Source organism: Copadichromis virginalis, linkage group LG11, assembly GCF_057382275.1.
Source record: "Copadichromis virginalis isolate Kocher_CV1m ecotype Utaka linkage group LG11, C_Virginalis_male_GT1.1, whole genome shotgun sequence".
NCBI lineage: Eukaryota > Metazoa > Chordata > Actinopteri > Cichliformes > Cichlidae > Copadichromis > Copadichromis virginalis.
In genome coordinates this window covers 3,789,857-3,800,209 of record NC_140628.1, presented here as the reverse complement: position 1 = coordinate 3,800,209, position 10,353 = coordinate 3,789,857, and the positions used below count along the sequence as shown (strand labels likewise).

Here is a 10,353-nt window from a genome sequence, read left to right as displayed (position 1 = left end):
CTATGTTCTCCCCACTAAAAGGTCATAAAAGCAGTGAAAATTTAGTTTTTACAGAATAAAATGTGAACAGGCAGGACTGTAGCTGTCCACACCCCAACCACACCTCACCTCACAGTAAATGATCATTTCCATTTTAAGCATGTCCAAATAATCATTTCCCATACTGCCAGTATAAATATACACAGTATACTGCATCACTACAATATACATGTTTTACACACTCCTTTTGATGTTGACATTTACAGGCTGTGTGCAAAAGGCCCGATCTTCAAATTCATGCCAACTAATATTTTTACGTCCAGTAGGTGTCCTGCTAGAGCAAATGAAGCTTCAAGAAGCTTTGCGCTGGGGTGAACCAAGCTTCAGTGCTTCATGAAGCTTCATCTGCCCATCACTAGTTTTAATGTTCCTCATTATTAAACATTTGCACATAAATAAGTGACATAATATTCAGAACTTACTTTTGAAAGTTTACTCTTTGGCCGCTCCACTTCTTTGAAGTGTCTCCCAGTCCCAGTGCACTTGTTAGCATGTTTTGGTTCATGCAACTGGTCCGTCTGGTTATTGTCTCCCCAGAAACATTTCCGTTGTGCTGTGTGTGCTTTTGCAGCGTTTTTCTTTCTGCAGCATTTTTCTTTTTGCAGCATTTTTCTTTTTGCAAGTGTTTTCTGAAGTTGCAGTCCGTTTGGCCTCTCAGGGCCACCGTATTTTCGGGCCTGTTTCAAACATTAAAGGAGAGAGAATCGGGCCATGACGTCAGAAACTCCGACAGCCCGTTCTTTGTGGGCGTTACCTATTTTCAAAGAGCCAATAGGGAACGTTGTTGTGGGCGGGGCCTGATTCAAAGATGAAAGGCAAAAGAACCAGGCCGTGACGTCACAGTCAACTCAGGTCTATAAATTGCAGGTGAAACCCACACTGGACCAGCGCGTTTCTTATAGTCACGAGCGATTCACTGGATGAGATTTTGTTCTGCTACCCTCAGTCACATTTGAATGTCTGACTCATTGTAACATCGTAGCTTAAATGTCAAACACGAGTGACCAACAAGCAAAACCAGAATTAGTGTGCACTCTGCCAAAGAGTACACTGGGCGACCTGGAGGTCGAGGAGGAAGAAAATAAGAAAGTCCTGTCAGAGGAGAAGACAATGGTAGAGGACGCAAAGAAACAAACTGGACAGGAAAAACAAGTGTTAGAAGAAGTGCAGTTTGTATTCAAAGATGAGACCAACCAGGCTAAAGTATCAGCTTTGGAAAAGACACTGAAGCTGCAGAAAAAGGTGCGCGTCAACTGGGTTGTTCAGTTGGTGGTTTTACTGGCCAAAGAAAAAGTCTCCTCCAAATACAAGATCTTCACAGAGCGCCTCACTCCTAACTGCATCAGCCGTCGTCTGATTGAGAAAATCTGGCCTGAAGTTGAGGAGAAACACTTGAATTTATCCCACAACAGCATTTTCAAAGTGGGCAAGGCCATTCTCAAAGATCTTTGCAAAACACACAACTGCAAAGAAAACCTTTTGATCTTTAATCTGAGGGAACAGCTTGACAATATTACCGTCTCAATCTTCACCAAACACCTGTTGGCATTACCAGCAAGAGTACTCAGTGTCTCTAAAGACAGGCAAGAGTACAAGGAAGTTGTAAAAAATGTGACCAAAGATCTGGTAATGCACGCCATCAGCGAAGGAAATGAGACGATGGCAATGAATCCAGTAGCATCCGAGTTCATTGCAGAGAGGCTTTTCCAGAAGATCTGGAACAAAATCTTGTCAAAAAAGTACAAAATGTCCTTGGAGAACATTGGAGAACTCGCCCTGACAATATACAATGAACTCCATGACAGGTGGGATTCTCCAGTACTCTTAATGTGGTCAAGAAACCCAGTAATGGATGAAGCAATCGTCAGCAGCTTCAAAAAACATGCAAAATTGAGGAGCCAAAACATCATCTTTAGGGCTTTCTCATGTGCACGCTAAAGTCTAACCAACACGTGCATGTGATTATGTGAGAAAACTCTTAAATTGGCTTCAAATATTCATTTCAATTGGGCTTTCTAAATGTAATTTTGAAACCAGAGTGGTTAAAAATAACTACTCTTTTTTCCCAACTTCCTTCCCTCATCACCAACTGGCCGAGGCAGATGGCCACCCCATCCCAGAGCCTGGGTCTGCCGGAGGTTTCTCTCTTTATAAGTGAGTTTTTCCTTCCCACTGTCGCCAAAGTGCCTGCTCTAGGGGGTTGGAGTCTTTGTGCATTATTGTAGGGTCTGACTTTACAATATAAAGCACCATGAGGGAAGTGTTGTTGGGATTTGTTCTGTTTCTTAACTCAAAAAGTCCAGTTACAACAGGACATTTTGAGTTAAAAAACAAAAATAAAATGAAAAAAAACAACTTTGAATTTGTGCTTTGTTTCATTTCCTGTTTAAGAAGTTTGTTCTTCCTGCAACTTTTACAAACAACAAACAACAAATAGCTGAGCTGTTGGATTTACTAAGTGCATCCAAGAACACAAACAAGCAGTCCTCACACACATTTGAGAAAAACTGAGAGAGCTTTGGATCTTTATAGCTTACTGAATATTCATCTCTTTACTTTGTCTGCATGTGTCCACTTTTTGTCTTTTTCTATTTGTATTCTTCTCATTTCAAAGACATTCAAAGCTATTTGGAGACATGCAGAGTTCCTTAAAGATGAACCTAATAGAATTACACCAGTTGTTTAACTGAGGTGATCACGCTTTCCCCCACAGTCCTACCATTTTTCCCTTTTTCTGTAAAGCAATGCAAATACATTTTTAATACTTTCAGTCAAGTTTTTAATATTCATACAGGAATAAACTACAACAGAAACACCGTCACAAATCTACAGACACCATATTTACACACACATTTAGTACAAATATAATGTTTAACAGGAGTCTGATTCTTCTACTGATAAACATTTGACTTTGATTTCCAGGAATTTTCCACTGTGAGATTAATGGAAAGTGTACATTGCACATAGTGACAATGAATGACGGACCCGACCACACAGATCGCACTTTACTACACTTTTTACTCAGTTTTTGTCTCTTCCAGCCCTCAGCCCCAGCTGCACACACACAACAACAACACAACTGAACTGATGGAGCTCCGCTGTGTCAGCCTCCCTTCGCAACCGTGCCACCAACCACGCCCTGTTACACACATTATATGTCCACAAACACAAATCAAAGTGAAGGAAGAAAAACCGCAAACTAATCATGAAGCTACAGAGCCCCTTTACTGATGTACGACAAATAGCTTGATGATGACCAGCAGCTCAGTCATTAAATATTGAGGAAATCTGGTTGCAGAAATAGCAGCATCTATTCCAAAAGTGTGATCTGAGCATCATTTAGGGGCTGATACCCCACCTGAGAAGCAGTTTTTAAAAAAATACTAAGAATTTAAACATTGAGTGACTGATAAGAGTTGAAAAGAAAGGAAAAGATGTAAGTAAGGAAGTATACTGTGTTGGCCGTAGTTACATAATATAGCAGAGCTGGTCCATTTATACTGTATACAGCATAAATGGACCAGCTCTGCTATATTATCTGCCTGTGGTAACCAGTAATAACAATAATGGGCTATTCTGCTGTATTGTAAAGATTGAAAGATTGCCACCCTTAGGAGGAAGCTCATTTCCACCACTTGTATCCATGATCTCGTTCTTTTGGTCATTACTTACAGCCCGTGACCATAGGTGAGGGCAGGGATGTAGCTCGACCGATATATTGATACGATCTGGTGCAGAGTCCACATCGCTGCACCAATCCATTTGTTGATCTCCCGCTCCCCTCTCCCATCGCTCGTGAACACACCATGATAAACAAATAAACAGGAACTCGTCCCTGACCTGGAGTGGGCACTCCACCCTTTTCCAGTTGCAGACCATGGCCTCAGATTCGGAGGTGCCGATTCTCATTCCCAGCACTTTGCACTCGGTTGCACTCCAGTGTGAGCTGGAGGCCGTCACCTGATGAAGCCAATAGAACCACAACATCTGTGAAAAGCTGAGATGAAATTCTGAGACCACCCAAGTGGAAGCTTTCCTGGCCGAGAGTGTTCTGGTGCCACGTGCACTTACGGACGCCCTTATGTTACAACATAGTGTTTGCACAGAAGTCCAGTAACAGGACACCGCTCGGGTTCAGATCTGGGAGGCCGTTCCTCTCAATCACGCCCCTCCAGTCTCACTCTTGTTTCCCACATGAGCACTGAAGTCTCTAAGTACGACGGAGTCCTCAAGTGGAGCACCCTCAAGAACTCCATCCAGGGGTTCCAAGAAAGCCAGGTACTCTGGCACAAACGACAGTCACAACCTGCTTCCCAAGACGCAGGAAACAGACCCACTCCAAACCCCAACGTACAGGGAGCAAGCCGAGGAGATACTCAGATAAACACCCCAGCCCACCGCCGATCATTATTGCAACAAGATCATGATGGTGTAGGCATTTGATTTCTAAAGGGAGGTGTTGAAAGAAGAAGAATTTATTCAAAAAGTAAGTTCAGGGCTCAAAACACAAGTTTACTTTTTTTTCTTAGTCCGGCTGTGAAAATATATCGTTGAGACATCAGGTCTTATACCAACTCCAAATTCTTTCCTTTTGTTACTATATTTTACCTTTTGAGCTGTGTAAAGTATAAAACAAAGTTTTTAATTAAGTTGTGACCATGTGCATCTTGTTTCTCTACCTGATTAGTTCTTTTATAATGTGAGAAAAACAAAATGCAGCACACAGGCAACAGATTTATTCAGTAAAACAGACGAAACATGATCCAGCACTAAATGCAATCAAATGCAATATGTAAACTGCTTTTTCCAAAAACATCTTCTTCAGTTGCATGCTGTGTGAAAAGCTCTGCTGGTGTTAAATGTGAATACTGGACAGAGAGCGAGGTGGTGTTTATGGTGTCCAAGATAACAGGACCTATAGCTTCTCGTGCCAGTGAAGGGTGCTCAGTCTGATCGATTCAGGTGAACCTTGGAAATGACCAGAAATCTTCATTATTCTGATCTTTTGTGTCAGCAGACCTGAGTCAAAGTGGTTCAGGATTCATCTCCCAAACGGACTCTCTAGTCAGAGTTTGCAGAACGGCTCTGTCTCTACACATCCAGCTGAGCGCCTGCTGTGTATGTCTCATTTTAAGATTTACTTTTTTAACAGTCAGATTACTTTCATAAATGCTTTGTATGTCAGAAAGAAAAAATGGATTTTAATGAAGCTTAAAAGAAGAGATAAAAGTGAAATGTCTGCAAATCTGCATATTTACTGTGAACCCACTGTTTGTAAATTTTATCTTGTGTTTTTGTGTTATTGTTCTTCATTTTGTCATTTTTTCATTACGTGTTTTATCCTATTGTAAAGTGTCCTTGGGTGTCTTGAAAGGCGCTTTATAAATAGAAATTATTATTATTATTATTATTATGTGAGGGTCTTTCTATCCTTGTCGTGTCAGCATCTGAACAGACTATAACCAGTCGAGGGCTGACTCACAAAACTGCTGTTCTTACGTTTTCTCTAAAGCCCTGTTAAAAAAGTGTAACGCTCCATACTTACTCACATTATGTAAGGGCAGTTGAAAAAGTATTCTGCAGAGGGATACATGGGAACCTTCCCAGGAAGCAGACCTGACCGGCCTCTGTCGGGCTTCCTGTTTGGTGATTTTACGACACTCGCTTTCACTGAAGGCATGGCTGCTATAACGAAACGAGCGGATGCAGTGCTGGAAAACAAAAACAGCCTTCACTGCCAGCATTGTTCTCTGCAACAGAAAAGCAAAGCAGGAAACTCAGAGCCCATTCCCTTTCAAGGCACCTTTGGACTTCATGTTTCATAATTTTCTTCAACACATTTGATTTCCAGAAATCTAGCTGGGACAATGTTTTTTCATTTTATTCTTCTGGTTTCCTCCTCACTTACGTTTCTGTGCACCCACCAAGTGTCCAGCTCTGGTAAGTGAAATGTTTTCCAGCTATAAAACACTTCTTTTGTTATTTTCATATCATACAGCTGCTAAATGTTAGCCTGATGAACTCAGAGGCATTTTTACAAGTAATTTAATGCAGAAGGATTGCATATTTATTTGAAGGCAACATGAGAAACTGGATCTGTTGTGGAGGGCAGCACCAATAATCTGAATTCAGTCATGCTCAGGATTAATTTACTCTATGTATAAAGTGCTGCTGGTAAGAGCAGATGTTACAGTTAGAAAAATCGAAAGGTGAAATAGATAGTATTAGTAGCAGTAATAATAATAGTAATCATCCATCCATCCATTTTCTTCCACTTATCCGGGGCCGGGTCGCGTGGGCAGCAGCAAAGAGGCCCAGACCTCCCTCTCCTCAGCCACCTCCTCCAGCTTATCCGGGGGAACACCAAGGCGTTCCCAGGCCAGCCGAGAGATATAATCTCTCCAGCGTGTCCTGGGTCTGCCTCAAGGCCTCCTCCCGGTGGGACATGCCAGGAAAACCTCACCCAGGAGGCGCCCAGGGGGCATCCTTTTCAGATGCCCGAACCATCTCAGCTGGCTCCTTTTATGCGCAGGAGCAGCGGCTCTACTCTGAGCCCCTCTCGGATGGCTGAACTTCTCACCCTACCTCTAAGGGAGAGAAAAAAAATCAGAAAGGGTTTTATTGGCAAATGTTGAGCAGGTTTACAACATTAGGAAATTGCTGCAGTACTTAGTGCAAACATACCGTCAGATAACGCTTAAATAAACATAAAAATAAGAATTAAAAGTGCTAAGTAGATAGATATATACATGATATATACATGATATATACATGAGTGCAGGTGGTGATCAGTGCCAAACATGGAATGATGCAGTGACACAGCGTAGGGTCATGTGTTAGTGGTGGGAACAGTCATACGTTTATTGTTCATGTGTCCAACAGCAGAGGGGAAGAAACTGTTCTTGTGGCGAGAGGTTCTGGTGCGAATGGACCGGAGCCTCCTGCCTGAGGGGAGCAGGTCAAACAGACTGTGTCCAGGGTGAGAAGGGTCAGCTGAGATCCGAGCTGCACGCCTCAGTGTCCTGGAGGTGTACAGGTCCTGCAAAGATGGGAGTCTGCAGCCAATCACCTTCTCAGCAGAGCGCACAACACGCTGCAGTCTCTGTTTGTCCCTGATAGTGGCTCCAGCGTACCACACGGTGATGGAGGAGGTGAGGATGGACTCGATGATTGCAGTGTAGAACTGCATCATCGTCCGTGTTGGCAGGTTGAATTTCTTCAGCTGCCTCAGGAAGTACATCCTCTGCTGGGCTTTCTTGATGACGGAGGTGATGGTGGGCTCCCACTTCAGGTCCTGGGTGATGGTGGTACCCAGGAAGCGGAATGAGTCCACAGAGGTGATGGGGGTGTCAGTCAGGATGATGGGGGGGAGTGGGGCTGTGTGCTTCCTGAAGTCCACAATAATCTCCACTGTCTTCTGGGCATTCAGCACCAGGTTGTTGTGGCTGCACCAGGACACCAAACGTTCAACCTCCCTCCTGTAGGCAGACTCATCCCCGTCAGAGATGAGCCCAATGACGGTGGTGTCATCTGCAAACTTGATTAGCTTGACAGACTGGTGGGTGGAGGTGCAGCAGTTGGTGTACAGGGAGAAGAGCAGAGGAGAAAGAACACAGCCCTGAGGGGAGCTGGTGCTGATGGTCCGAGAGTCCGAGACATTCTTTCCCAGCCTCACATGCTGCTTCCTGTCCGTCAGGAAGTCAGTGATCCACCGGCAGATGGGATCAGGCACATTCATCTGGGAAAGCTTGCCTCGGAGATGGTCTGGAAGGATGGTGTTGAAGGCAGAGCTGAAGTCCACAAACAGGATCCTGGCGTAGGTTCCTGGGGAGTCCAGATGCTGCAGGATGAAGTGTAGGGCCATGTTGATGGCGTCGTCTACAGACCTGTTGGCTCTGTATGCAAACTGCAGGGGGTCCAGGAGGGGGGCCGTGAGGGTCTTGAGATGGGAGAGAACTAGGCGCTCAAATGACTTCATGACCACAGATGTCAGAGCCACGGGTCTGTAGTCATTTAGTCCAGTGATCCTAGGTTTCTTGGGGACAGGGATTATGGTGGAGGACTTGAAGCAGGCAGGCACATGACATGCCTGCAGTGAGGAGTTGAAAATGCCAGAAAACACTGGGGCCAGCTCGTTTGCACAGTGTCTGAGGGTGGCAGGAGACACACCGTCTGGGCCGGGAGCTTTTCGAGCATTCAGACTCTTAAACTGCTTCCTCACATCTACAAAGCAGACTTTGAAAGAGTGATTTTAAAATTAAATGAACCAATTTAGTACTTATTTAAAAAAGTCATTTGGCAAATCATATAAAATGTTGTTAGAAATTGCATTTTACAGAAGCACTGCAATGAATTCACACTGTTGTAATGCACAATCCTACAAAGTTTTTTCTTTCTTTTTTTACTCATGCACAAAGGGGTGATCCAAGGTTTTCATCTGAACAGCCCAGTAAGGGCCCCTTTCTTCAGGGCACTCTATCTTCTCAGGTATTTTGTGTATTTTTTGGTCCAGGTGGAAGTTCTTATGGCTGGGGAAAGGCTTTATGTGGACTTGTGCTATGTTACAAGCTCAAAAGATCCAAACCCCATGCCTAGAGTGGACATTAGAGACTACGGGTGGGTGTGTTGCTTGCAGGAACTGTCATACACATTTCTTACTGTAGTTGGTTCTCCACATCGACAGCAGAACAGAAGGCAGACGCTCCCAGTTCCTGTCAGGTGGGCACAGTGTGCTCAGGTTCTCTGTGGATGCCTTTCTCTTCAAAGAAGTTTCACAAATAAGATGAAAACCTGTGTGTGTGTGTGTGTGTGTGTGTGTGTGTGTGTGTGTGTGTGTGTGTGTGTGTGTGCGCGCGCGCGCGCGCGTGTGTGTGTGTGTGTGTGTGTGTCCAAGAAGGACCCCTGAGGATTAATTTGACCCTGTCTGTGTACAGGTGCTGTACCTCTGCTGTTGAGTGTCCGTTAGTTTCACTGCAAAGTCCTGAAACTACAACGAGGCTGCTGGCAGGTTAGCAAATATGACCTAAATGTAAAGTGCAAAATTGTGTCATTTGAACAAAATGTACTGCTGTGTTTCCCCTTTCATTTATTTCTCTGAAGATAACCTGTAACTGGAGTACATTAACCAGTACAAGACTAGTGTTGTTCACAGGCGGTGTCCTCAGAAATCTCTAGGTGACGAATACACCCATCCATCCATCATATTACGGTTATCCGGGGCCGGGTTGCAGGGGCAGCAGCCTAAGCAGAGAAGCCCAGACCTCCCTCTCCTCAGCCACCTCCTCCAGCTTATCCGGGGGAACACCACGGCGTTCCCAGGCCAGCCGAGAGATATAATCTCTCCAGAGTGTCCTGGGTCTGCCCCGGGGTCTCCTGTGACTGCTAGTCTTGTGTCATGATTCGAGTTTTGAGGAGAAGACAAACGACTGCATGGTCTCAGTAGATGTCAGAATAGTGATCTTTATTACACACTTCTAAGACAGAAGCATGGGAAGACAAGCGTACAGCCACAGATCTCCAAAGAGTGGACCGTTCCCCATCCTTATATAACCCATGATGACATCACACAGTTAGACCTTACTGGAAATGATAACAGTCCCCCCATAGTCCAAAGTTCTCCTTATACAAACATCAGATGATACTTTAGAGAAAAACAAGTGTGTGACATGTCATGTTGTGCAGTTCTGTGAGCCTGTGTGTCCAACTAGAGAATGTCCTGACATGACCTCCCTGTGTAAATAAGGGTGAACGTGCGTGTTTACATAACTCTCTATGTGCATGTTCTGATGTAGGCCTGCAAATGAATTAGAACAAGGTCCTGCTGGACCCTCCAGTTATGGACGGTGAATACAATGCTGTGAATACCATTTGAGACTTGATTACAATGATGATAACCTGCATACATTAATCTTTACTCAGATTACCATAGATATAAAACAAAGATTATACTGTCATCAGATTCCACAATGGTAAATGATTAATGATTGATATTTCTAATTATAACTGTGATCATAAGAATACAAAATAAAATATCTCCTGGTCACACTTGGTAGCTGGGGATCAGTCCCCCATGACCTCTGCTCCTGGCCGCCACCAGGCACACATTGCACCCGACCCCTACGGCGCCTCCTGCGGGTGGTGGGCCTGCAGGAGGATGGGCCAATGTCCCTTTTTTGGACTGTGCCCAGTCGGGCCCCATGGACTAAGGCCCAGCCACCAGACGCTCACCCACGCTCTTTAGTATCATACTTAGCTATTATTCTGCAGGCGTCCCTGTGGTTCGAGTTTACCTCTTATTGTACATCAGGAGTCGCG

General features: G+C 44.4%; 1 long non-coding RNA gene across 1 annotated transcript; it reads left to right on the top strand.

Moving 5' to 3' along the window:
* Positions 1–5,598: 5,598 nt before the first annotated feature.
* On the top strand, positions 5,599–9,852 carry LOC146697924 (uncharacterized). The gene is made up of 2 exons (XR_014922941.1): positions 5,599–5,979; positions 8,973–9,852. It is a non-coding gene; the product is annotated as an uncharacterized LOC146697924 (long non-coding RNA).
* Positions 9,853–10,353: the final 501 nt, after the last annotated feature.